General features: G+C 55.7%; 4 pseudogenes; all 4 read right to left on the bottom strand.

Moving 5' to 3' along the window:
* Positions 1 to 2954: 2954 nt before the first annotated feature.
* Positions 2955 to 3123, bottom strand: LOC142766202 (U2 spliceosomal RNA; annotated as a pseudogene).
* Positions 3124 to 11605: 8482 nt separating this feature from the next.
* Positions 11606 to 11784, bottom strand: LOC142766459 (U2 spliceosomal RNA; annotated as a pseudogene).
* Positions 11785 to 14115: 2331 nt separating this feature from the next.
* On the bottom strand, positions 14116 to 14294 carry LOC142766448 (U2 spliceosomal RNA; annotated as a pseudogene).
* A 2332-nt stretch (positions 14295 to 16626) lies between these two features.
* On the bottom strand, positions 16627 to 16795 carry LOC142766246 (U2 spliceosomal RNA; annotated as a pseudogene).
* Positions 16796 to 23082: the final 6287 nt, after the last annotated feature.

Genomic DNA, 23082 nt, shown 5'->3' with positions numbered 1-23082 from the left:
AAACCCTCCGCCACCATTAGGCTCGTCGCCTGACTAGCATTGCGAGTACACACAAGGAACTTTGCGCCCCCCATGTGCTGAAGCACGAATACACTATCATCACCAGCGGTTAATTCTACTGCATCAATCAGATCGTCAACAGAGACATCGCCCTCGGGCGCGGAAAACATGAAACAATTCTCCCTCACCGGGAGCTCAACTGGCATGGCCATACTGGTGGGCGGATCCCGCAAGCCGCCGGGGGGGGCGAGGCTCTGGGACGACTCGTGACGTGCAGTCAAGCTGCACACTGGTAGGCAGCGGCTCAGCTGAGGCGGGGGCCGCTTGGGGTCTGGTGATGGCAGGGGTCGCCGCTAGGAGCTCCGGGGCAGCAGGGGCGGACCGGGGGCCTGGCTCGACCTGGCATGTAGAGGGTCTCCGGGCGGGAAGGCCCGAAACCCAAGGGTGGCAGCCGCGTGCACGAGGCTGCGGCGGCGAAGGGCTTGCACTGGTTCTGGGGCTCGAACTCCGAGAGGGCCCGGGGGCCGACGCCGACGTGACGTGACCCCGGGACTCGCGCGAGGGCTCGTAAAAAAACAGCTAACTCGACACTTTGATCTTAGCCAAAAGGCCGAGAAGCGATGCAATTCATTAGCACGTAATTAAAATCCATTCTTTCACACCTCGTACTTAGTTCTGGCCAAAAGCCGGGCAAACAGTAGCAAAGCAATTCCGACGTCCACCCATGCACAACCAGCATTGTGCACCGACAGCGGCAGCGCTGGCTTCACGGCATTGCTTTTATCCCCAGTCCGCTTGAAGTTTCTAGTTTCGCTTACAAACATGTTAAAACTGAAACCTTCTTTTTCCCAGAGGTCGAAGCCACGCGTGCTTGCTTGCATGCGTACTCTCTATGCGCCCATGACGTCACACCAAATGCTTGCTGGCGAACATTATCAGGCATGTCGCGAGGGATGCTACAGCATTTGTTTTAAAAACTGATGCATAGTGTACATGTCCAACTCGAGCACCAAAGTCTGGAAGGAAGGAAAAAAAAAAAAATGACTGTGCAAAATGTGAATACGTCACCCATCCAACATGGCTTCTACGCCGGCTGCCCAAGCAACGCCTCTGCAACGACGCCCACAATCATCGGCAAAAAGGTGGTGCCTTTGGCTGCTTCAGCACGCTCAACATATGCCTTGCAAGTTCCGACGTGGCGGAACACCGCACCGAGGTCGACGAAGGTCCTGCCGTGAAAGGCAGACCCGGGAATGCGTGCGAAACGTCTACCGCGTGGGTTGTGAAGCCGGTGAATGAAGGATCATGTGGCAGAGGGTGACGGAACGTGAGTGTGCGACTTGACGCTGCGATGTCGTTCAAGCGTTCAACGGGCCGGCAGGTTCTGTCTGTCGTGGTCGAAAACGTCCGAGTTTTGCTGATTCCGAGGGGTAGGAGTGCTATGGTGGCGTGTACGAGGCGCTGGTGCGGCGCTCCGTCGATCGTGCCGGACGGACATGAGGCGGCCGAAGGCGGTCGTGAAGTGGTCGCGGAAATCAGTGGAGAAGTACTCGCCTGCGCTTTTCGTCGAAGACGCGCGACAGACGGTCTTCGGGAGACACGGGTGGTTGCACAAATGCGACCGTGCGTCAACGTGCAGCCATATTCGTGGATTATTTCGCCCCATTACGATAGCTTCGTCACTGCGCTTGCTGGTGTTGCTTGTTTTTGTTGACCTTCACTTGTGGCTCACACCCACTGTGGGGGATTGGCTGGTTTGTTGTTCTGCTTCTTCGACTTCTACATACTCGGCTTAGTGAAGCTGTGAGGAGTGACGAGTGGGTACGGAGGCAAAGCGCGCCCGGGGCGTGATCTCACGCGTCCTGGGGTCCACGTCGCTTCAGGTACGTGCGTGGTGCGTCCGAACGTCTAGTGCGCAATTTTCTTGGAACTTCCAGCAACTGGCAATTCCATTGAGGTGAGCGTGCGAGGATGTTCGTTGTAATTAACGAGAGCCAACGGTGGATGAGCTGGTATGAGATGGTGTTCAGAAATGAAGTGTTTGATCAACAAGGCGATGCCCGCCGTGGTGGTCTGATGGCCGTAAGGTACTCGGCTGCTGACCCGCAGGTGGTGGGATCGAATCCCGGCCGCGGCGGCTGCATTTCCCTGTGCTCAGATTAGGGTGCACGTGAAAGAACCCCAGGTGGTCGAAATTTTCCCATAATCATATGGTGGTTTTGGGACGTCAAACCCCAAAGGTCAGTGGACATAGGAAAAGCACATCGGGGCTTTGCCGCTCCACCGTACAGCAGGTGTGTGCGGAGTGGGTCCTGTGGCGTTCTTTGCGATTTTAATTTGTGATGGGGAATAGTGTAGATGCGTAGACGTGGCGAGAGCACGCGTCTTCAGGTTCAGACGCCGCGTGAAGATGTGAAATAAAAATGCCTTCGCTTGCCACTGCAACTGTAAACAGAAACACCAACCAAACCCCATTTTCTAGAGGCTTTTTTTATTTTTCGTTGCGAAACGGGTGAATTCGAAAAGCGGAAATAGCTTGGCACATACATACACACTTCTACACACATACATACATACACATCGCACATGCATACACATCGTATACACACTTCTAGCTTTCCTCCGAAACAGTAATGATAATTTCCTCAATAGTTTTATTAATATGAGTAGGAACGTTAAAAAAAATAAGAAACTTGAGTATGTACGTGTGAACATAACAAAATAAAAGAGACCCTCCATATATGAAATACACACGGAAACATTTATTTTCCCAGAGCAATCGTAAGTGTAAACACAGCTAGCGCACTCCCTGCACGCGAATACCGCGTCAGCCGGGGCGGCGTGCCGCCACCGTCTCGGACACTCGACGCACCCAAGCCGTTTACCCCGGTATCATGGGTAAATCCGAACACTCCTTCTATCATTGAATTTGTTGTCGAACTCACCCCGCAGGGGGTGAGTGGGCCGATCCCGGAGGTAGTGCAATACCGGGCCAACCCGTGGCGGAGGTGAAGCAAGCTTCAAGCACTCCGCCGCATCACAAAAATAAGTTTAATATCTTGGATCCAAATAGGATCCGTATCAGATATTAAGCTGATAAGAACAGATACTACACAAAGGGAAGTTTATTTAACTCCAGACGAAAACAACAGATACATTGATATGTTCTACACAGAAAATGCATATACAGTTTCGTGACGCGTTATATGTACACAGGTGCACACTTACGCGGACGGAATACAAATGTGATGCGTAACGTATGTACATGTTTACAATCGTGAGCGTAAATTAATTGGGAAAGAAAGCACCTTGAATGGGTGTGTTGAACATAAGTGGTATACGGGGTGGTGGAGGGTAGGAGAAGGTGCAGTATCTATATACATATATACATGCGTATCATATTTACAAGCATCAAACTGAGAGGCGGGTACCAAAAGGAATTCTCAGTGTATATACTCATACACTTAACAAAGCTCTGTGGCAGAAACAGGGGGGGGTTATTTACATAAATACAGTGAACAGCAATGTCTTGATGCCTACCAGCGGGGCCAGCGGCGCTACACAACGTCACGAAAGCTTCATCACCAGGATACAAATCTCTTCATGAACACAGGCGTTAGAATGGTGTGTCTGGGGAGAGTGGCGAGGGGGGGTCACCATGTTTGGGAGCCATATACGTGTCGCTCTTGAGTGTAGCGACGCCCAAAACCGAGAGCGGTTAGTAGCTGACGATTGGTGCGACCAGCTTGCCCTCTCTCACGAAGAAGAATTTCGTGTGCCAGCGGCGGAGAAACATCTCCTCTCCGCTGGCCTCGAGTTCCCGGGAGAGGAGCTCCCACACTAGCCTTCTTATACGCGCGACGGTTGGGGGCGCCGCCCGAACCGGCTGTCGCCGCGCTTCCGCGAGCGAGCGACGTTGCCACACTACAAAAAGGGTGCAGGCGGTCACGAGCCGTGCAAACGCTCCCTTGTTGCGTTTATGACCTGGTGGGGGGCGGATTCCAAAGCAGTGCGCAACCATACGCCAGACAGGCCGAGCGGACGAACATTCAAGCAAGGCGTGCTTTTGCGTTTCTGGTTCCCGGCAGTTTGGGCAACGGTCGTCGGGCACAATGCCTAGCCGCTTCAAGCGGTGTCTGGTGGGGAGGACCTCCCACGCCTTCTTCCAAAGAAAATCCTGAATTTCAGCTGGCAGCAGGCTATGCAGCAGGGAAAGGTCGCGCCTAGCCTGCTCCGCTCGTTGCCGGTCCTCGTCGCTCAGCTGGCTTGCCGTGAGTGCCTCCACTATGCGGGCCGGCTGCTCCGCGTCGGGGTCGCAATTCGGTAGTTCCTTGTGCAGCATGCGTGCCGTCGCTGCTGCCGCCTTGTAAAAGAGCGAGGGCGATTCGGCGTGCGGGCCGGAGTGTCGACCGGCATCCAGCCAACTGTTTGTCGGGCCGCTCAAATAGAGCAGCAGGCCTCTCCCGACATAGTCGCCTGCTTGCGCCACCTTGCGAGCCGTCTTCAAAGCGAGCACTTTGCTCGAGGTGAGCGCGTGCGGAAGGCCTAGTCCTCCCTGCTTCACCTCCAGCTGGAGGAGGGTTCGTTTTACAGGGGGTGGCGTCCTGCCCCACAGAAGTTCATTCGCTAACATGCCGAGTCGAGTAGCCACCCGCGCCGGCATCACCGTCACCCTGCTCACATAGGAGGCCAAAGCAAAAACGCTTGTCTTCATAACCACAGCCTTTTGATGAAGGGTCATGCTGAGCAGTTTTGCGCGCTCGGTAAGCTGTGCAGCCCTGTCTATGACGCGCACCCAGGTTGAAGCGTCGATGCCTTCTCGGGTAAAATAGACACCGAGGACTTTTACAGTGCTGACCGGTTCTATATCGCCCAACGCTTCAGGAGGAAACGGACCGAAGAGCAGGGCTCGGCTTTTCCTCTCGTTTAGCTCGGCTCCTGACGTCTTGGCGTACAGCTTGAATACGCTGCGAAAGCGGTCGAGGCTTCGCGCGTCCTTGACGAAGAGGGATATGTCATCGGCAAACGCCAAGACTCTGATCTCTTCGGTACCGGTCATTGGCAGGCCTCGGATGCACTCGTCACTGGCCAAGGTTGTCAGTAGGGGCTCGATCGAGAGCGCGAACAACGTTGGGCCCAAGGGGCACCCTTGCCTGATGCCTCTCGTGTACCGAAAAAAGGCCGTCGTCCTGCCGTTCACCGCGACGCAACTGCGCAGGTCAGAGTACAGGAGCTCGATGGCAGCCACAAACTCCTGCGGGAGCCCGAATCGGCGAAGCACTTCAAAGAGGTACGTGTGCCTAACCCTGTCAAACGCCTTGGCTTGGTCGAGGGACAGGAAGGCGCCCGTGACTCTCTTCAGGACCGCGTATTCGAAGACGTCTCTGGTGGCCGTAAGATTTGCAAACATAGATCGGCCTGGCACGGCGCAGGCCTGGTGGGGGGCAATCAGATCTGGCAAGAAAGTCCTCAGTCTGGTGTTGAGTATGGACGCCACGATCTTGTAGTCTACATTGAGTAGGGAGATCGGGCGCCATGATGACAGTTCGCTTGAAGGTGCACCGTCCTTGAGGATAAGGGCGATGCGCCCTGTGCTAAAAGAGTCAGGTTTTATGTGCTGCTGAAGGACCGCGTTTACCATGGCCAGGAGTGGGGCACACAGGACATCGAAGAAGGTCACGTAGAAACTGGCCGTGAGGCCATCAGTACCCGGAGCCGAATTCGGCGGCATGGCTCGGATGGCTGTGCGGAGTTCCTCCTCCGTTGCTGCACCGCACAAGACTGTGCACTCGTCCTCGGCAAGTCGAGGCAGGTGCGAACACAGACTGTCCATGAGAGTTGCCTCTGGAGAAGGGCCGCACGAGTCCGGCTCGCGGAAGACGGTCTCAAAGTATTCTCGAAACACCGTTTCGATCTCGGTGGGGTCCGAGGTGAGGCTGCCATCGGGACGTTGCACCTCTACGATTCGCAGGGATCCGTTTCCTCGTGCTTCAGTTAAAGCTGGTCCCGCTGGTTCCCCCACAGGGGTCCCTTGTTCGCGTGGGTTGCACACGTATTCCCGGAAGAGACGATCGTGCTGAACTTGCAGCGAGTGGAGGTAGTCGCGCGTGCATGCCGTGAGGTTGTCCGCGCTCTGTACTATCCGCATGCGGCGGAGTATCTCGTTCATTTGTCTTGTGATGCGCTTCTTCCTCACGCTGCCTTCTTCTTGCAGGAATGTTCTCCATCTCGCTTTCAAGTCGTCCCATACAGCCGGGCTAGTGCAGGGGGTAGCCTCAATCGTCTCTTCCAAATACGCGGATATTCTCGGAGCACTCGTACGATCTTGGATGAGTGCCGGATCGAGGCGCCAGGCTTCGTTTCTCTGGTTATAGCCAGGTGTCCCCCTCACCGTTGTTACCAACGGGAGGTGATCCGTTCTGTCCGAGAGCCCTTCGGGGAGGGCGAGGACTTCGCACGCCATGATGGATTGGACAAGGCGTTCGGGGACGTAGGCTCGGTCGAGTCTGCTGGCCGTGGTCCGCGAGGTTCGAGTGGGGACGAACTCGTTGCCGTGTGCGTGTACCCATGCGTCCGTGAGCCGCAGGTGCCGGAGGATCTTCACCAGCTCTTTGGCGTGGTAGGTCGAGCCCCCTTGACCCGGGCCCCGGATGTCTCTTGTGGAGTCCACGACACAGTTAAAGTCTCCGAGAACGACATAAGGGACGGGCTCCAGCAGGTAGCCGTGCAGCTCCTTAAAGTAGGTATTTGTGTCCGATCTGGTCACCGGCGCATAAACGTTAACAAAGCGCACCCTGGACCCGTCGACGAAGACGTCGAGCACAAGCGTGCGCCCGTTCGCTCCAAAAATACAATGCGACTTTCGTCGGAACCTGTCCGTGACGAACACGACACCAACGCCGCAAGCCCTCGCGGATGTTAAAGAAAAAAAGCCGTCAACTTGGCAGTTGCGCCTGAATAAGGTAACATCAAGCGGGGAGCGGAAATTGGTCTCCTGAAGAAAGAGGAGGTCGATGCCCTTAGATCGGGCGAACGTCACCACAGCAGCCTGTTTATTTCTGTCGCGAAAGCCGCGAATGTTTAATGTCGCGAACCGCAGCGTGGCCATAATCCGTCAGTTGGAGCGCCGTATCTCGCTTGGGGGGAGGAGGAAGGGTGAAGGGCGCGATAACCAGGCGAGTTCGGCATCAGCGGAGCGCGGGCGAAGGGGAGCGAGGAGGGTGCTGCATTGGAGGGGAAAGGGCCCAGCCAGGTAAGAGCGGGACAGCGGAGGGCGAGGGGAGGCGGGAGAGCGGAGTGTGAGGGGAAGGCAGGAGAGCGGAAGGCGACGAAGCCGTCGCAGCAGGCGCGCCGCTACTTTCTTCTGGTAGCCTTCTCGGGACTTGGGCGGCGGCTCCCGTTGCCCCCTCCCGCTTGCTCAAGCTTCTGGGACTTCGGGTGTGGCGGGACATCGCTGTCGCTGCTTCGGCCAACCAGCTCTGATCTGCGCTGCCGGGCGTCCTTGCTAGAGGTCCTCTCGTCAGCCGCCCGTCTCTCATCGTCAGGGCGTCTTCGCGAGCGCGAGCGCGAGCGTGACCGCTGCTCGAGGCCAGGATGCGGCTGGCCCGCCTTTGCGTCGGATTTCCGGCTTAACCGACTGAATTGAGCAGGGGAGGGGCAAGTCGAGGCGGTGTTGTTGCGCTCGACGTCCTCGGGCAGCACGTAGTACCCCTTGCTCGTTATGGGCAGTTCGTCCCGGGCGGAGTCATGGGTACGCGCTTCCAGGTCCTCCGAAGTCACCAGTGCGAGCACATTGGCCGGTGTTAACGGCACAGAAGGGAGAGCGCTTCCCCGTTCGGTGGCGTCAGCCGGCACCCTCTGTGCTGATGGCAGAGATTCGCAGTCGTCCTGGTCCGATGGGAGTGCCTGCGGTGAAGCGGAGGAGGACTGCGCCGAAGCTGTATCGGAGGGACTGGGCTCCGTCTCAGAAGAGGCAGTAGTAACCTCCTCACTCGCCTCCCGCCCCTCTCTCTCGCTGGCGAGTGAATCGGCCTCGCTGCTGCCTGTAGGCGGGTCGATGTTCGTGGGGTGCTCGCCTGCGTCTCTCACTGTCGCACGGGGCGTGATCTTGGGCGTAAGCACCTGGAGGCGTGGGGATGCCTTGTCTAAGCGAGGCGATAAAGAGCCGCCAGGTTGGCCGGGGCTAGACGCGTGATCCGGAGCAGGGGGGAACCCGCGGGCGGCCGACGCGTATGATCGCCTTCGAAAACATTCCCTCGTCCCGTGGTGACCCCCACAACGCTTACATTCACTAGTACAGCCCTCGGTGTCATGGCCAAAAGTTCCGCACCGTTTACAAAAAGGAGCGGAGCATACCGTCGCCATGTGGCCCACTTCGCCGCATCGTGCACAAACTCGCCTCATGCCGCGATACTCGAACATTACGCGGTGCCCTGCGATGGTCGCAAAGTTTGGCACCGGTTTGCTCATCTCAATCTTAATAACTCTTACCCCGTTGAGCTTGTTTTGACGAGTGGCCACAGTGGCAAACGATATGCCCCTCACTTTGCCATACTGAGCTAGGGCGTTGCTAAGTACCTCGTCAGACAAGTAGGCGGGGTACCGGTAGGCATTTACGTACGTGACCGGCGGCCCTACGGCCTCAACCGGTACGTTTTCGCCATTAACACGGAAGCCTTCCGCCACCATTAACCTTGTCGCCTGACTGGCGTTGCGCGTACAGACGAGGAACCTAGCCCCGCCCATGTGCTGTAGAACAAATACACTGTCATCCCCAGTCACTAGTTCTATGGCATCAATTAGATCATCTATCGATACGTCGCCTTCGGGCGCCGTGAACATAAAGCAATTCTCCCTCACCGGGAGGTCAGACGTTGACGCCATTCTGGTGCGCGTTGCCGCTGGCTGCCAGGAAGGCGTGGCTAGTTGAGACTAGTATCGTGCAGGCTAGCTGCACACTGGTAGGACTGCGGCTCAGCCGAGGCGGGTGCCGCACGGATACAGGAGGCGCCGGGTGGGTAGCAGGAGGACTCCGGGACGGCAGGCGTAGACCGGGGGCCTTGCTTCACCAGGCATGGGATGGGTGGGCGCCGGACAGGGAGGTCCGAGGCTCGGGGCGGCGGTCGCACGTGCAGGACGGCGATGCCGCGTAAACTAACTTTGGCGACTTGAACCCCGGGGTCGACGTCGGCGGGACGTGACCCTGGGTCTCGCGCGGGGCGCAAAGAAACGGCTAGCTCGACAATTGGTCTAGCCAAAAGGCCGAGAAGCGATGCAATTCATTAGCACGTAATTAAAATCCATTCTTTCACACCTCGTACTTAGTTCTGGCCAAAAGCCGGGCAAACAGTAGCAAAGCAATTCCGACGTCCACCCATGCACAACCAGCATTGTGCACCGACAGCGGCAGCGCTGGCTTCACGGCATTGCTTTTATCCCCAGTCCGCTTGAAGTTTCTAGTTTCGCTTACAAACATGTTAAAACTGAAACCTTCTTTTTCCCAGAGGTCGAAGCCACGCGTGCTTGCTTGCATGCGTACTCTCTATGCGCCCATGACGTCACACCAAATGCTTGCTGGCGAACATTATCAGGCATGTCGCGAGGGATGCTACAGCATTTGTTTTAAAAACTGATGCATAGTGTACATGTCCAACTCGAGCACCAAAGTCTGGAAGGAAGGAAAAAAAAAAAAATGACTGTGCAAAATGTGAATACGTCACCCATCCAACATGGCTTCTACGCCGGCTGCCCAAGCAACGCCTCTGCAACGACGCCCACAATCATCGGCAAAAAGGTGGTGCCTTTGGCTGCTTCAGCACGCTCAACATATGCCTTGCAAGTTCCGACGTGGCGGAACACCGCACCGAGGTCGACGAAGGTCCTGCCGTGAAAGGCAGACCCGGGAATGCGTGCGAAACGTCTACCGCGTGGGTTGTGAAGCCGGTGAATGAAGGATCATGTGGCAGAGGGTGACGGAACGTGAGTGTGCGACTTGACGCTGCGATGTCGTTCAAGCGTTCAACGGGCCGGCAGGTTCTGTCTGTCGTGGTCGAAAACGTCCGAGTTTTGCTGATTCCGAGGGGTAGGAGTGCTATGGTGGCGTGTACGAGGCGCTGGTGCGGCGCTCCGTCGATCGTGCCGGACGGACATGAGGCGGCCGAAGGCGGTCGTGAAGTGGTCGCGGAAATCAGTGGAGAAGTACTCGCCTGCGCTTTTCGTCGAAGACGCGCGACAGACGGTCTTCGGGAGACACGGGTGGTTGCACAAATGCGACCGTGCGTCAACGTGCAGCCATATTCGTGGATTATTTCGCCCCATTACGATAGCTTCGTCACTGCGCTCGCTGGTGTTGCTTGTTTTTGTTGACCTTCACTTGTGGCTCACACCCACTGTGGGGGATTGGCTGGTTTGTTGTTCTGCTTCTTCGACTTCTACATACTCGGCTTAGTGAAGCTGTGAGGAGTGACGAGTGGGTACGGAGGCAAAGCGCGCCCGGGGCGTGATCTCACGCGTCCTGGGGTCCACGTCGCTTCAGGTACGTGCGTGGTGCGTCCGAACGTCTAGTGCGCAATTTTCTTGGAACTTCCAGCAACTGGCAATTCCATTGAGGTGAGCGTGCGAGGATGTTCGTTGTAATTAACGAGAGCCAACGGTGGATGAGCTGGTATGAGATGGTGTTCAGAAATGAAGTGTTTGATCAACAAGGCGATGCCCGCCGTGGTGGTCTGATGGCCGTAAGGTACTCGGCTGCTGACCCGCAGGTGGTGGGATCGAATCCCGGCCGCGGCGGCTGCATTTCCCTGTGCTCAGATTAGGGTGCACGTGAAAGAACCCCAGGTGGTCGAAATTTTCCCATAATCATATGGTGGTTTTGGGACGTCAAACCCCAAAGGTCAGTGGACATAGGAAAAGCACATCGGGGCTTTGCCGCTCCACCGTACAGCAGGTGTGTGCGGAGTGGGTCCTGTGGCGTTCTTTGCGATTTTAATTTGTGATGGGGAATAGTGTAGATGCGTAGACGTGGCGAGAGCACGCGTCTTCAGGTTCAGACGCCGCGTGAAGATGTGAAATAAAAATGCCTTCGCTTGCCACTGCAACTGTAAACAGAAACACCAACCAAACCCCATTTTCTAGAGGCTTTTTTTATTTTTCGTTGCGAAACGGGTGAATTCGAAAAGCGGAAATAGCTTGGCACATACATACACACTTCTACACACATACATACATACACATCGCACATGCATACACATCGTATACACACTTCTAGCTTTCCTCCGAAACAGTAATGATAATTTCCTCAATAGTTTTATTAATATGAGTAGGAACGTTAAAAAAAATAAGAAACTTGAGTATGTACGTGTGAACATAACAAAATAAAAGAGACCCTCCATATATGAAATACACACGGAAACATTTATTTTCCCAGAGCAATCGTAAGTGTAAACACAGCTAGCGCACTCCCTGCACGCGAATACCGCGTCAGCCGGGGCGGCGTGCCGCCACCGTCTCGGACACTCGACGCACCCAAGCCGTTTACCCCGGTATCATGGGTAAATCCGAACACTCCTTCTATCATTGAATTTATTGTCGAACTCACCCCGCAGGGGGTGAGTGGGCCGATCCCGGAGGTAGTGCAATACCGGGCCAACCCGTGGCGGAGGTGAAGCAAGCTTCAAGCACTCCGCCGCATCACAAAAATAAGTTTAATATCTTGGATCCAAATAGGATCCGTATCAGATATTAAGCTGATAAGAACAGATCTTAGCCAAAAGGCCGAGAAGCGATGCAATTCATTAGCACGTAATTAAAATCCATTCTTTCACACCTCGTACTTAGTTCTGGCCAAAAGCCGGGCAAACAGTAGCAAAGCAATTCCGACGTCCACCCATGCACAACCAGCATTGTGCACCGACAGCGGCAGCGCTGGCTTCACGGCATTGCTTTTATCCCCAGTCCGCTTGAAGTTTCTAGTTTCGCTTACAAACATGTTAAAACTGAAACCTTCTTTTTCCCAGAGGTCGAAGCCACGCGTGCTTGCTTGCATGCGTACTCTCTATGCGCCCATGACGTCACACCAAATGCTTGCTGGCGAACATTATCAGGCATGTCGCGAGGGATGCTACAGCATTTGTTTTAAAAACTGATGCATAGTGTACATGTCCAACTCGAGCACCAAAGTCTGGAAGGAAGGGAAAAAAAAAAATGACTGTGCAAAATGTGAATACGTCACCCATCCAACATGGCTTCTACGCCGGCTGCCCAAGCAACGCCTCTGCAACGACGCCCACAATCATCGGCAAAAAGGTGGTGCCTTTGGCTGCTTCAGCACGCTCAACATATGCCTTGCAAGTTCCGACGTGGCGGAACACCGCACCGAGGTCGACGAAGGTCCTGCCGTGAAAGGCAGACCCGGGAATGCGTGCGAAACGTCTACCGCGTGGGTTGTGAAGCCGGTGAATGAAGGATCATGTGGCAGAGGGTGACGGAACGTGAGTGTGCGACTTGACGCTGCGATGTCGTTCAAGCGTTCAACGGGCCGGCAGGTTCTGTCTGTCGTGGTCGAAAACGTCCGAGTTTTGCTGATTCCGAGGGGTAGGAGTGCTATGGTGGCGTGTACGAGGCGCTGGTGCGGCGCTCCGTCGATCGTGCCGGACGGACATGAGGCGGCCGAAGGCGGTCGTGAAGTGGTCGCGGAAATCAGTGGAGAAGTACTCGCCTGCGCTTTTCGTCGAAGACGCGCGACAGACGGTCTTCGGGAGACACGGGTGGTTGCACAAATGCGACCGTGCGTCAACGTGCAGCCATATTCGTGGATTATTTCGCCCCATTACGATAGCTTCGTCACTGCGCTCGCTGGTGTTGCTTGTTTTTGTTGACCTTCACTTGTGGCTCACACCCACTGTGGGGGATTGGCTGGTTTGTTGTTCTGCTTCTTCGACTTCTACATACTCGGCTTAGTGAAGCTGTGAGGAGTGACGAGTGGGTACGGAGGCAAAGCGCGCCCGGGGCGTGATCTCACGCGTCCTGGGGTCCACGTCGCTTCAGGTACGTGCGTGGTGCGTCCGAACGTCTAGTGCGCAATTTTCTTGGAACTTCCAGCAACTGGCAATTCCATTGAGGTGAGCGTGCGAGGATGTTCGTTGTAATTAACGAGAGCCAACGGTGGATGAGCTGGTATGAGATGGTGTTCAGAAATGAAGTGTTTGATCAACAAGGCGATGCCCGCCGTGGTGGTCTGATGGCCGTAAGGTACTCGGCTGCTGACCCGCAGGTGGTGGGATCGAATCCCGGCCGCGGCGGCTGCATTTCCCTGTGCTCAGATTAGGGTGCACGTGAAAGAACCCCAGGTGGTCGAAATTTTCCCATAATCATATGGTGGTTTTGGGACGTCAAACCCCAAAGGTCAGTGGACATAGGAAAAGCACATCGGGGCTTTGCCGCTCCACCGTACAGCAGGTGTGTGCGGAGTGGGTCCTGTGGCGTTCTTTGCGATTTTAATTTGTGATGGGGAATAGTGTAGATGCGTAGACGTGGCGAGAGCACGCGTCTTCAGGTTCAGACGCCGCGTGAAGATGTGAAATAAAAATGCCTTCGCTTGCCACTGCAACTGTAAACAGAAACACCAACCAAACCCCATTTTCTAGAGGCTTTTTTTATTTTTCGTTGCGAAACGGGTGAATTCGAAAAGCGGAAATAGCTTGGCACATACATACACACTTCTACACACATACATACATACACATCGCACATGCATACACATCGTATACACACTTCTAGCTTTCCTCCGAAACAGTAATGATAATTTCCTCAATAGTTTTATTAATATGAGTAGGAACGTTAAAAAAAATAAGAAACTTGAGTATGTACGTGTGAACATAACAAAATAAAAGAGACCCTCCATATATGAAATACACACGGAAACATTTATTTTCCCAGAGCAATCGTAAGTGTAAACACAGCTAGCGCACTCCCTGCACGCGAATACCGCGTCAGCCGGGGCGGCGTGCCGCCACCGTCTCGGACACTCGACGCACCCAAGCCGTTTACCCCGGTATCATGGGTAAATCCGAACACTCCTTCTATCATTGAATTTATTGTCGAACTCACCCCGCAGGGGGTGAGTGGGCCGATCCCGGAGGTAGTGCAATACCGGGCCAACCCGTGGCGGAGGTGAAGCAAGCTTCAAGCACTCCGCCGCATCACAAAAATAAGTTTAATATCTTGGATCCAAATAGGATCCGTATCAGATATTAAGCTGATAAGAACAGATCTTAGCCAAAAGGCCGAGAAGCGATGCAATTCATTAGCACGTAATTAAAATCCATTCTTTCACACCTCGTACTTAGTTCTGGCCAAAAGCCGGGCAAACAGTAGCAAAGCAATTCCGACGTCCACCCATGCACAACCAGCATTGTGCACCGACAGCGGCAGCGCTGGCTTCACGGCATTGCTTTTATCCCCAGTCCGCTTGAAGTTTCTAGTTTCGCTTACAAACATGTTAAAACTGAAACCTTCTTTTTCCCAGAGGTCGAAGCCACGCGTGCTTGCTTGCATGCGTACTCTCTATGCGCCCATGACGTCACACCAAATGCTTGCTGGCGAACATTATCAGGCATGTCGCGAGGGATGCTACAGCATTTGTTTTAAAAACTGATGCATAGTGTACATGTCCAACTCGAGCACCAAAGTCTGGAAGGAAGGGAAAAAAAAAAAATGACTGTGCAAAATGTGAATACGTCACCCATCCAACATGGCTTCTACGCCGGCTGCCCAAGCAACGCCTCTGCAACGACGCCCACAATCATCGGCAAAAAGGTGGTGCCTTTGGCTGCTTCAGCACGCTCAACATATGCCTTGCAAGTTCCGACGTGGCGGAACACCGCACCGAGGTCGACGAAGGTCCTGCCGTGAAAGGCAGACCCGGGAATGCGTGCGAAACGTCTACCGCGTGGGTTGTGAAGCCGGTGAATGAAGGATCATGTGGCAGAGGGTGACGGAACGTGAGTGTGCGACTTGACGCTGCGATGTCGTTCAAGCGTTCAACGGGCCGGCAGGTTCTGTCTGTCGTGGTCGAAAACGTCCGAGTTTTGCTGATTCCGAGGGGTAGGAGTGCTATGGTGGCGTGTACGAGGCGCTGGTGCGGCGCTCCGTCGATCGTGCCGGACGGACATGAGGCGGCCGAAGGCGGTCGTGAAGTGGTCGCGGAAATCAGTGGAGAAGTACTCGCCTGCGCTTTTCGTCGAAGACGCGCGACAGACGGTCTTCGGGAGACACGGGTGGTTGCACAAATGCGACCGTGCGTCAACGTGCAGCCATATTCGTGGATTATTTCGCCCCATTACGATAGCTTCGTCACTGCGCTCGCTGGTGTTGCTTGTTTTTGTTGACCTTCACTTGTGGCTCACACCCACTGTGGGGGATTGGCTGGTTTGTTGTTCTGCTTCTTCGACTTCTACATACTCGGCTTAGTGAAGCTGTGAGGAGTGACGAGTGGGTACGGAGGCAAAGCGCGCCCGGGGCGTGATCTCACGCGTCCTGGGGTCCACGTCGCTTCAGGTACGTGCGTGGTGCGTCCGAACGTCTAGTGCGCAATTTTCTTGGAACTTCCAGCAACTGGCAATTCCATTGAGGTGAGCGTGCGAGGATGTTCGTTGTAATTAACGAGAGCCAACGGTGGATGAGCTGGTATGAGATGGTGTTCAGAAATGAAGTGTTTGATCAACAAGGCGATGCCCGCCGTGGTGGTCTGATGGCCGTAAGGTACTCGGCTGCTGACCCGCAGGTGGTGGGATCGAATCCCGGCCGCGGCGGCTGCATTTCCCTGTGCTCAGATTAGGGTGCACGTGAAAGAACCCCAGGTGGTCGAAATTTTCCCATAATCATATGGTGGTTTTGGGACGTCAAACCCCAAAGGTCAGTGGACATAGGAAAAGCACATCGGGGCTTTGCCGCTCCACCGTACAGCAGGTGTGTGCGGAGTGGGTCCTGTGGCGTTCTTTGCGATTTTAATTTGTGATGGGGAATAGTGTAGATGCGTAGACGTGGCGAGAGCACGCGTCTTCAGGTTCAGACGCCGCGTGAAGATGTGAAATAAAAATGCCTTCGCTTGCCACTGCAACTGTAAACAGAAACACCAACCAAACCCCATTTTCTAGAGGCTTTTTTTATTTTTCGTTGCGAAACGGGTGAATTCGAAAAGCGGAAATAGCTTGGCACATACATACACACTTCTACACACATACATACATACACATCGCACATGCATACACATCGTATACACACTTCTAGCTTTCCTCCGAAACAGTAATGATAATTTCCTCAATAGTTTTATTAATATGAGTAGGAACGTTAAAAAAAATAAGAAACTTGAGTATGTACGTGTGAACATAACAAAATAAAAGAGACCCTCCATATATGAAATACACACGGAAACATTTATTTTCCCAGAGCAATCGTAAGTGTAAACACAGCTAGCGCACTCCCTGCACGCGAATACCGCGTCAGCCGGGGCGGCGTGCCGCCACCGTCTCGGACACTCGACGCACCCAAGCCGTTTACCCCGGTATCATGGGTAAATCCGAACACTCCTTCTATCATTGAATTTATTGTCGAACTCACCCCGCAGGGGGTGAGTGGGCCGATCCCGGAGGTAGTGCAATACCGGGCCAACCCGTGGCGGAGGTGAAGCAAGCTTCAAGCACTCCGCCGCATCACAAAAATAAGTTTAATATCTTGGATCCAAATAGGATCCGTATCAGATATTAAGCTGATAAGAACAGATGCTACACAAAGGGAAATTTTATTAACGAGTCACACGTTGCCCTTCACCGAGGGGCTACAACACAAATGGACAATAGGCTCAGGGTCACAAAATAACATGAGAGGTACCGCGACATGGGTTGAAATCACGCAGTAGCAGCAAAGTACATTTTCCAGGTTACAGCCTTATACACCATTTCAAGAGGTGTTTACCATGCAAGATTAACATGTGCATTCATTTAAGAGAAAAAAAATAATTATAATAATAATAATGATACAGAAACATGGGATCAAACACACAGTTGCCTACACATGTGTTGAGAAATTGCACAAGCACAGTGTGTATTGTGGCTAAACAAAAAAGACTCTTGCAAAACACAGAGGGTTATACAATCTCAAGGGGTGAAACAAGCACGCGGACAATAAAAACGAAGATACTAGTTTAAAGTAGAAACGTGGGTTAAGGGGTCAACACCATACCGAGCGGCAGTTTGGTGGAAGAGGGTTAGAAGGGGGTGATGGGGAGGCGCAGCTTGCCATTTTGTAGTACGAAGAACCTCGTGTGCCATCGGCGAAGGAATTTTTCCTCGCCGCTGGTTTCGAGGTCCTCTGACAGATAGTGCCACAACATCAAGCGTATCTTGGCTACCGCGGGGAAGGCTGCCCGTACTGGTTTGTGCCTAGCTTCGGCTAGGCAGCGCCGGTTCCAAAGCACGAACAGTGTGCACGCTACCACCAGTTTGGCGAATGCGCCTCTGTTCCTGGCGAGGGCTGGAGGAGGGCGGATGCGAAACTCTCTCGCCACTATCCGCCACACCGGCTTAGCTGCGGGGCACTTGTGCAGGGCGTGTGTAAGGGTTTCGATGGAGGGGCAATTGGGACAGCGGGCGGAAGGTACGATGCCCAGCCTGTGTAGGCGCTGGCGAGTTGGTAGGACGTCCCAATTCTTCCTCCACGAGAAGTCTGCTACCGGTTTGGGCATTCTCCGCCCATCTCTGCGCGCGTTTTGTTGCCATTTTTGGGACTGCCTGCATTCTTCCTGCGTCAACTGGTGCCGCGCAATGTCCTCCGCGATGCGAGCGGGTGGGGTTTTATCAATATCACATTCGGAGGCGTCTTTCACAAGCATCCGCATAGTGTTTGCGGCGCCCTTGTAAAAGCTCGAGGGAGCTTCCGCAAGAGGAGTGAGGGGGCGCTCCGCATCCAGGAAGGCAGCGTTTGTGCTGCACCAGTAGCGCATGATGTCCCTCCCTACGTATCCGGGTGTTTGGAACAATGCCCTAGCCGTTTTTAATGCGAGCACTTTGCTAGTAGTGGGCGGGTGTGATAATCCGAGGCCACCCTCGTCCGTCGAAAGGTGTAGGAGGGTGCGGCGTATGGGCGCGGGCTTGCCATCCCATAGGAAGGCACCGATCATTTTCATCAGCCTTGTAGCTGTCTTAGCGGGCATCACGGCGACTCGACTGGCGTAATACGCAAAGGCGCAAATGGTGGTTGTCACTGCCAGGGCTTTTTCGCGCAAAGACATGCCTTTTGGGCTGAGGCGCTCTATCGCCACTTGTGCGCGTTCCAACGCTCGCTGCCAGGTTTTTTCCGCCACGCCGCCACCAAAGAAGTAGATGCCCAGTACCTTGACGGTGTCCACTGCGCGCAGCTCACCCAGGGCCTCTCGGGGGAAGGCGCCAAAGGCGATGGCCTTGCTTTTCTCCATGTTAAGGAGCGCGCCTGAGGCGTCCGCGTAGGGTGCGAACGTCTCCCAGAAAGCCTGTAAGCTTGCCGGGTCACGGACAAACAACGAAACATCGTCCGCATAGGCGAGCACTTTGATTGTGGCCTCCCCCGTTAGTGGGAAGCCCCTAATGCGGTCGTTGTTCATGATTCTTGTCAGCAGCGGCTCGAGCGAGAGTATGAAGAGGGTGGGCCCAAGTGGGCATCCCTGGCGGATACCTCTCTCGTACGCGAAGTTAGTCGATGAGGCGCCATTTACGACTACGTGGCACGTGAGATCTCTGTACAGTAGGGCGATGCTTTCCACAAAGTGTGCGGGGAAACCGAAACGGCACAGGACTTCGAGCATGTACTCATGCCCAACTCGATCGAAGGCCTTCGCTTGGTCGAGCGATATGAAGGCGCCCGACAAAGATTTGGCAGTCAAATATTCGAAGGCATCCCGCGTGACCGTCAAGTTGGCGAAAATTGATCGGCCCGGCACTGCGCAGGTCTGTTGTGTTGAAACTATAGTCTGTAGCAATGGTTTCATGCGGTTGTTTAGCAGGGAAGCCACCACCTTGTAGTCAGTATTCAGAAGGGTGACCGGCCGCCACGCCGAAAGCTCCTCCTGCTGGGCGCCCTCCTTGAGGAGGAGGACGATCCTCCCTACGCCGAAGGATGGAGGTTTCCGGTGATGGGTGACCACCATGTTTACCATCAGCACGAGGACGTTCTCCAGTTCATTCCAAAAGGTGGAATAGAAGGAAGCTGTGAGTCCGTCTGTGCCAGGAGCGGAGTTCGGTGGCATGTTCTTGATGGTAGTCCTTACTTCTTCCGCTGTTGCATCACCGCCCAACATTTCAGCTTCGTCCTGCTCGAGGCGCGCAAGGTTACGACAGAGCTCTTCATACAGATGCTCCCCGTCTGGGGTGCCGGCGCAGACTGTGTTTCGAAAGAGGTCTGCAAAGTAGTTCCGGAAGGTCATGCCAATGTCATCTGGGTCAGTGGCGAAGGAGTTGTCCGGGCGCTGAACCCGCGTGATGTGGACACGGCCGTTCCCGGTCACCCCATTTGGGTCTGCTTCGGCCTGGTCTTTGGGTGGCCTCCGCGCACGTTGTTGGAGTAGCCGGGTATGTTCGGCCTCCAGAGCAGCGAGGTAGCCCCGCGTACAGTCCGTCAGGGTGTCCGCCCCCCTGATGATACGGATCCTGCGTAGGGTCTCATTCAGTCTGTCTGTGATCCTGCGCTTTCGGGCTTTTCCCTCGTCCTGGAGAATGGTCCTCCACTCTGCTTTCAGTGCTTCCCATGATTCTGGGGTTACATCTGAGACTTCGTAAACTGAGGCCTGAATGCGCTCTCTGATTCGTTCGACGCTATCCTCGTCGAGGAGCAAAGCCGCGTCAAGCCGCCAGCCATGGTTGCCACTGAGAATTCCGGGGCGGCACCTTATTGTGGTGACAAGTGGGAGGTGGTCGGATCGGTTTGCGAGAGTGGCAGGGAGGGGCAGGACCTCGCATGCCTCCACTGAGGAAAGGAGGAAGTCGGGCAGGTAGGTCCGGTCGATACGAGAGGCGGTGAACTGTGAGGAGCGCGTGGGTGCGAAAAGATCGCCATGGACGTGAATCCAGGCATCCGTGAGGGATAGGTGCCTTAAGAGCGCCACGAGCTCCTTCGCATGGTAAGTGGAAGCTCCGCGGCCCGGCCCCCTGACGTCCCTGTGCGAGTCTATTACGCAATTGAAGTCTCCCAGGAGAATGTGTGGGAGTGGTTCTGAGAGCATCTGGAGTAATTCTTGGAAGAAGTTATTAGTTTGCGTACGCGTCACCGGGGCGTAAACGTTGACAAAGCGGCACCGCTTCCCATTAACAAATAAATCTAACAAAAGAGTGCGGCCGTTTGCGCCGAATGTGCAAAAAGCTTTCTGCCGGAAGCGGCCCGTAATGAAGATGGCCCCCACCCCACATGCCCTCGCGTTTGTGAGTGAGAAGAAGGCGTCGACCCGGAAGGTTCTCTTGAAGGTGGCGACGTCCAGCGGCGATCGAAAATTCGTCTCCTGAAGGAATAGCACATCGATCCCCAGGGACAGGGCAAACGCTAGGACGCTTTCCTGTTTTGCCCTATCCCGGAAACCCCTGACATTCCAAGAAGCTATTTTAAGGTGAGGCATAGCGGAATAAAATGGGTAATGGGAAGGAGGAGATGGGCCCTGTCATGATGGCAACAGGGCGCAAGAGCTGAGAAGCGCATGCCTTACTGAAGGAGCAAGCAGCCTTGTACAACCTCAACTGGGAGTCGCAGAGTGTAGCTCGGGAGGGAACGACCGAACGAAGCGAGAGCGCGCAGAGCAGACCGCCGCCGGGCGCGCGGGCGAGAAGGGCCCCCGGGCCGCGAGGAGAGGAGGAGGGGAGGCGAGGTAGAGTAGAGAGAGGAGGCGGCGCATCGCTGCTGGCGAGGAGACGGAAAGGTGAACCAGAAGGAAAGAAACAAACTAAGTAGGAGCAGACGACGCGAGCTGCGCGGCCGTAAAACATAGAGGGAAGCCAGGCGGAATCAGAAAAATATGCCCGGCACCGAGAACGCGAATAGCGTCTGCTCACACTCCAGGCGGAGAGGCGCGGCGCGTCCGAGGCGCGCAAGCAACCCCCCCCCCCCCACCCCGACGCCGCACGCGCCGAGACGCCCGCGGCCTACTCGCTTGTTTCACCGCCATCCGCGGGGGGATCCCCCTTGGACGCGGCGTTATTACCCAACCTCGGGGTCTTCGCTTTCGGCGGGGCGTCGCTGTCACTGCTTCTAACTTCTAGCCCGGTCCGCCGCTGCCTCGCCTCACGAGCGGGGGAACCCTCACGGGAGTCGTGGTGCGGCCCGTCTCCGTGACGTCGACGCGAGCGAGACCTCGGCTCGCGGCCCTTGTCGCGACTCGAGGCCCGCGCGCCCGAATCGCGACCAGCCCCGTCTCCGCGGCGACGACGCGAGCGCGAGCGAGATCTCCGCTCGCGGCCAGGCGACGGGTGAACCGCGGGCGGGTCCGGTCGCCGGCCCTTGCGGGGCGCGTCCCGCTCGGTGGAACGATCTGACGACGCGTGGTCATCAACCTCGGGCAGTGCGTAGTGCCCGCGGCTGACGATGGGCCTGTCATCACGGGCCGGGGCTTGCGGGAGCCCACCCAAATCCTGTGCCAAGACAGGGGCCAGCACGTTGGCCGGCGCGTCGGAGATGGGGTGGCTCGTCTCCTCTTGCTCGGGAGACGCCGGGGACGCGTCTTCTAAGGTAGGCAAAGGCGGCCAGTCCTCGGTGCCCGATACACTTGCGGGTGTTGTAAGGGACGCCGATCGCGTCCGGCCCGTCTCGGTATCAGTCGTTTCTGCGCCAGAGGACGCCGACGCCGAACTAACGGAGGCAGACGCTCCGCGCGTCTCTTCCTTAACATCCGAAGACGCCGCGCTGCCGCTTGCGCTTGAATCTGATTCCCCGTCGCGACGCCAAGAGAGAGAGCCCCTTGCGGTCGTGCGGGGCGTGATCTTCGGCGTGAGGACCTGTAGACGCGAAGTGGTCTCTCCCGACCTCGGCGAAGGGGCGCCGGATGGCTGACTAAGTGCTGCGTTGGTGACTGTCAGCACTGACGAACCGCGGGCAGCGGCCGCGTAGGAGCGCCTGCGGAAACACTCGCGCGTCCCGTGACGACCCCCGCAACGCGTACACTCGGCTGTGCAGCCCTCCGTGTCGTGGCCGAAGACGCCACAACGCTTGCAAAACGCGGCCGTGCACGCGGTGGCCATGTGCCCGACCTCGCCGCAGCGCGCGCAAACACGGCGCATCCCGCGGTACTCAAACATTACTCGGTGGCCCGCGATGGTGATGAAGTTGGGCACCGGTCGACTCATCTCAATTTTTACAACTCGAACACCGCTAAGCTTATTAAACCTCGTTGTTACAGGGGCAAAAGAAATGCCCTTAATTTTGCCGTACTGCGCAAGGGCGTTGCCAAGCGTCTCGTCGGACATGTACACAGGGTACCGGTAAACGTTAACAAACGTGACCGGTGGCCCGACGGCCTCAACCGGCACGTGCTGGTCGTTCACGCGGAAGCCTTCCGCAACCATTAACTTCGTCGCCTGGCTAGCGTTCCGGGTACAAACGAGAAACTTGGCACCGCCCATGTGCTGCAACACATAAACGCTATCGTCACCGGCAGTCAATTCAACAGCGTCAATCAAATTGTCTATGCTTACGTCGCCTTCCGGCGCGGTGAACAAAAAACAGTTCTCCCGGGCTGGGAGCTCCATTGGGGTCGCCATTCTTGAGGACGCTGGTCCCAGGAGGGCGAGACTTGTGGAAACTTGTAATGTGCAGACGGGCTGCACTCTAGTAGAGTGGGCGGCTCAGCCGAGGCGAGGACCGCTCAGTAGAGGTAGGTAGGCGCCGCGAAGACGGCAGGGGGACTCCGGGGCAGCAGGCGTTGTCCGGGTCCAAGCGGCTGCAGGCATCAGGGGGCACCAGGCGGGAGCCGGGAACCCAGGAGCGGCAGACGCGCGCGGAACGGAGCAGCGCTGCTACGGGGCGTCTTCTTTCTTCGGTCTTCAGAGGGGCCGGGGGCCGACGTCAGCGTGACGT

The sequence above is a fragment of the Rhipicephalus microplus genome, chromosome 6, assembly GCF_043290135.1.
Source record: "Rhipicephalus microplus isolate Deutch F79 chromosome 6, USDA_Rmic, whole genome shotgun sequence".
Taxonomy (NCBI): domain Eukaryota; kingdom Metazoa; phylum Arthropoda; class Arachnida; order Ixodida; family Ixodidae; genus Rhipicephalus; species Rhipicephalus microplus.
The sequence above is the reverse complement of the archived record's forward strand: the minus strand, read 5'-3'. Positions and strand labels throughout refer to the sequence as shown.